Source organism: Centrocercus urophasianus, unplaced genomic scaffold, assembly GCF_019232065.1.
Source record: "Centrocercus urophasianus isolate 14NV4802_14NV808 unplaced genomic scaffold, USGS_Curo_1.0 seq_12, whole genome shotgun sequence".
NCBI lineage: Eukaryota > Metazoa > Chordata > Aves > Galliformes > Phasianidae > Centrocercus > Centrocercus urophasianus.
The window spans coordinates 29,631,181-29,636,608 of record NW_024884364.1 but is presented as its reverse complement, the minus strand read 5'-3'; positions in this window follow the sequence as shown (position 1 = coordinate 29,636,608).

Sequence of the window (5,428 nt, the reverse complement as noted above, 5' to 3'; positions counted from 1 at the left end):
CTCTCACAGCCCTAACAAGCTGGCTTGCCAATAAAGCTGCTTTCATTTTAATAAACCCTTTTCGTTGATTAATAATATGTATTTTAATCATTTAATTATTTTCAATATTTTAATAATATAATTATCTAATTACCTTTACTCTAAAATATCACTTAATAATTCATTTCTATTTTGTGTCTCAAAGCTGTGTGCTTTACAGCAGACCTTGCCATCAAACTGAATTCAACTAGAGGTCTGTAGTTTCACTAAATGCAAGGCTACCTTTTGGGGTAAACATATGTAAGAAGGGCATCTGGGTGTGAACCCAGCCAGACTGTAGATATGTAGGTACTGTTTTACACGTGCCATTTAAGATCATAACACTTCTTTCTTTTTTTCTCACAAACCCAAGTTCAAAGGCAGATATCATTGGATGCCGTTGTAGATGATGAACAAGAAAGGATCCTGACATTATTATCAGTGTTTGACAAGGCACGAAAAAGTGCCGGTCCGGCAGCAGACCCTAACATCAGTGGAATCAAAGGTAAATGTCAGAAAGTGTTTTCTCAAAAAGAGATTTGCATATCTGCTACTGATTTTGCAAAGATTTTATATATCTGATTCTGTGTCTGCCTTCCCCTATGTAAGAATCCTGTAATAAAAAGGGTCAGGGACCTTTTTGAATGGGGTAAGGGTCTTCTGTATTTATTTGATTGTTGTTTTAAGTGTATTTTTCTAAGGAAAGGATATGATTGAGTTAAGAGACAGGCTGTATGTTTGTCTGTGTGTCTGTCTGTGTGTTGTAGAAGGACTTTGGGGAAAGAGGAGGTGGAACAAGGAACATGAAGGAAGCTTCAGTCCTACATGTATCCTCTAGCAAAATATTTTGATTCTAAGGAATCAACTTCCTTATAAAAGGAAATGTTTACACTGATGTGTTTCAAAGACTCCCCACCAGAAAGTCTTACAAGCATGCAAGCATTCAGTCTGTTGCAGATGCTTCTCTACGATGAAATTCAAAATGGAAGACAAGAGCAAACTATAAAAAACTTACTGCAAGCTGTATGTCATTGTAGATGGGTTTCGTGTTATTTTAATGACACCTCTTTTGTTAGTTCCGTATGTTTTACTTCTAATACAACTTGCCCTATCATTCAATGCTAGTGACACAGCATGACTCAAATACTGAAGAGAGAATAATATCTGCAGGGCAGAGGTCACATTTTAATATGACTAGAAGCAAAAATCCACCCAGGGAGGTGGAGGGCTTTAAACAAGAGTCAAAGCCGCAAGCCACAGTATTTCCATTGACATCTATTTGGATCAGTCATCTTTTGCTTTTTTATCTTAGAGAATTAGAGATTACATTTAGAGATTCAATAATTTCTCTTACTGACACTTGTAAGTCATGTTCTAGTTTCAGAAGGTGAATGCTTTGTAGCTTGATTCATGTATGCCATGGTGTCATGCTACAAATTACTGTTTCCTCAATCCATTCTGGTTTGTCGGATCTACTCTCTGCCCGGTTCAGATGTTAAGCATGGGTTCCACTTCAACCATAAGCTTTGTGTGAATCCAATCAATATCTGTTCATAGTCCTCTCATAAAAATTTTCAACAAAGTAACAAGGAACACTTTTCAACTTAAGGAGAAGATTGGGCAAGGGGGAATGGTTTTAAACTGAGACAGAGGAGGTTTAGGTTAGATGTTAGGAGGAAGTTTTTCTCACAGAGGGTGGTGAGGCACTGGAACAGGTTGCCCAAGGAGGCTGTGGATGCCCCATCCCTGCAGGCATTCAAGGCCAGGCTGGATGTGGCTCTGGGCAGCCTGGTCTGCTGGTTGGCGACCCTGCACACAGCAGGGGGTTGAAACTGGATGATCATTGTGGTCCTTGTCAACCCAGGCCATTCTGTGATTCTATGATTACCAAATTGAATCAGATCTGACTTTACATTAATGAAGAACTGCACATCTCCCCATGTACTTATAACAAAGTCACTCTCAGGAAAGTTCTCCCCTGCCTGGTTGTGAAGTGAGAGAGATCTAATTTCATCAGTTTGCCTCACGTGTCCTTGGACAAGAAACATGTCTCTGTGCCACTTTCAGTTCTGTGAGTATGAGATGAGCCTAACAGCCTTCCATTTGTGACAAGGGTTCATGGTCCCTTTTTATGCACACTGAGAACGCTTCAGCCCTGCCTGAAGCCACGCTTGGGCAGAATCTCCTGAATCTTCTTAAAGTAGGGTTCAAGCACAGCAGGAGATGTTTACCTCACTTACTAAGCACACCGTAGGGCCAGTGAACTTGTGGTTCCTCTGTGTTTCTGTAGGAGCCAAGGCAACTAATGGGCATCATGAGTGTGCAGGAATATGGGCAACAGCTGTAGCTGCTCTCAACTCTGCAGCAGACACAGTGGAAACCTGATTAGGAATTGCCACCCAACTAGCTGTGTTTCAGCAGACTGACAGTTTTATCAGTTCTCTGATGCAGTTATCTGAGTGTGCCTTTGCTACTGCATTTCTTAAGGCATGTACTTGATCTAGAATGAGATAGTTGAAGGAGGGAGGGAGGAGGTGGGGAGAGATCTATGGTTTAGTTCAAATTACATCCACAGTGATCTGAGGTTTTTCGGAGGAGATTTTGCTAACGCCAGCAGAGAAGTCACCTTTAGGAGGATGCCTATGGATGTAGTGGTAGTACTTTCCATCCACACAAGATACTGCAGTCAGTATTCTTACTGCATGGACACATCCTTGTCATCTTGCCGGCCGTTAGCTCAGGCATCTTTAGGCAGAGAGGCTTGTAACACTCTTATCTGTTACAGCATGGTTACATATGAGGCATGCAGAGCTTGTACGCTGTGTCTGTGCAGTGGGATGCATAGCATCCTTCATACAACATGTGCAAGGTCAAACTCCTTGCAATCTTTCCTGTGAGCATAGCATAAGAGGCAAAAAAGTAGCAGAGTTTTCGTCATCAGGAAAAGCTTTTCTTCACTTAGTGAAGAGAACTGAGTGGTTTGGTACAGGTCCTAATGTTTTGAAAAGAAAAGACAACGTCAAATTAGATGAAAGCAACTGTATTTTTCAGCAGAAGATACACTTTTGGTTTATAGGTTGTGCTACTTTTTAGTCTTGAGTTGAAATACCAAGGTTTGGTATTCTGTTCTCTTTGCTTTTCTTCCCCTCTCCAACACTTCTATCTCTTATTTTTCCCCTTTCATCACTGAAAATAAATAAATAAATAAATGGGAATGATAAAGAGAAGAAACCCAAGAAAAACAATTGCCTTCAGCTTTCAAAAGAAATGTTTATTTTGATTTCAGTTCATTGGTTTTATCTAAAAGTTGGACAAATTTCAGATTTTGAAACAAAACTCTGATTTCCATCAGTTCATTTCCAGACGAGATTTTTCTGTTTGCATTTTGCTAGTCAATAAAAACTTAATCAGCACGAGTCAGATTTAGGTCTTCAGGAGTCCAAAATCTTCGCTTCTTTGCAGTTCAGAGATGACGGAAAACTGAGTGCTGATCTGAGCCATCACTTAGGGAATCCAGAAGTTTGCTTTACCCCATAGCTCAGAAGCAGGACATAAGTCTGGCCTTCTGTCTCATAAGAAAACTAAGGGTAGCTCAGGAATATGGTGCCATTTAGTACTGCTGACTAGAGAACGTAGTAGAGAGCCATGAGGCAAATCTCTGCTCTTCCATCTCTGCCAGCTATCCAGAATAGCTCACCAGGAAATTCAGTTTTTAGGGCAGCATATCCCATGTGTGATCAGTAAAGTCATGGTGAGTGTTCTTTGAGTAGCTTTGAAGGGTCCACAGGGAGCATCTGTGAGGCCAAGAGTGACTGAGCAACAGCAGCACTCGTGGTGGCCACTTTAGAGGAAAGTTTACTTATGAAGTGAAGGCTCAGCCTAGTCAAGGCTCTACCCTGTTTTTGATAGCTTTTGTTGATTTGACCTTTTGGGGGTCATGCCTCACCTCACCACTTGATTACTGGTTCTTGACAGCTTAGAAATAACCACCGGGTGTGGCTTTTAAGCTAAACTTCAACCAGCTGTAAGGAGCTCCTGGGATTTAGATATTTGCTTATACTCAAACAAATAGCATGTTGATACCGACGATGGATACCGACTTGCTTTCATGAGGTTTCATTTTTCAGTGCTTTGAAGCTATTTCAAAAATGAAATGCATTGGGGGAAATATGTTACAGTTAATTACCATGTATTTGATTTTATTCCAGCATGCTTTTGGAATTACTGCATTGAGCACAAGTAGTATTTAACCTCCAAGTTGATGGGTCATTCTGAAGACTATCTGAGATACTGAAGCTGACAAAAAAAGTCTTCAAACCCAAAGAACTTTCTACACAGGTGACAGAAGAAAAAATAATTCACATTCTGAGCAGGTATTCTTTGAATATAGTAGATGTTTAAAGGGGAAATACAGACATTGGTATTTAAAACGATAACAATAAAAACAAATTTTATACAAGCAATGTTACAGAGAAGACTTCTTGTGCTCGTAAGCATTTGGAAATCAGTAGCTCTGTCTGCACAGGCATGCCTTAAAATAATTGAACATAATCTCTGCTTTTACATGGGGTCAAGCACTGCAAATCTGTATCTAGGTATTACACCTTGTCAAGGCTGCTCGGTCAGGTGGTGATATAATTAACAACACAACTTGCTTTCTCTCTCCCTTTATATCATATTATTTGTTCTCCAGTAAATTTACAAGTATTTCCATGGTCTTTTCAAAATAGAGCAACTCAAAGGTGGACAACAGCTTTTCCTTAAACATGTTCAGGGGGTGGAATTAGACATTCAAAACGTAATAGGTATGGCTCCACACACTGCAGGACTATGCAAGCACTTTAGCTCTTCCTATCCTAGGCAAATGAAGTAACTGCAGTTTGCTGACACACTGGGTCATTTCTACAACTTCTCTATGCACGTCTCTTCCCTGTGTTGCTTGAAATATGCAAATATCAACCAAAATTTGCTGATTTAGATAGCAACGTTTGTGGAGACAGCAACCCATTGTGGAGAGCTGGAGCCACAAACTTCTGCATGGGTATGAGCAGTAAGGGAACCATCAAAACCTCCTCTTTCCCAGACCACACTGTTAAAACAAGGCCAGTCCCCAGCAGAGGGAATGTGCTTTGTGCTAGGTGGCCCCAAGGTCAGGGATTATGCACTGACCCTTTGTATTTTTATTCAGCAGTAAGGAACACAGTCTGTGTGCATTGCTTCCCAGATCCAACTGCAGGTTTGAGACACCGTTCCTCCAAAACAAACCAAAGTTGGGTTAAATCTTGCCTGCTGAAATCCAGGCCACTGCTGCAAAGCATCTTTGCCAGGAAATTACTATGGAAATAAAGACAGAACACTGCTCAAATTACTCATGGATTTGTATATTTTCTATTTAAATTTGTAAGGCATG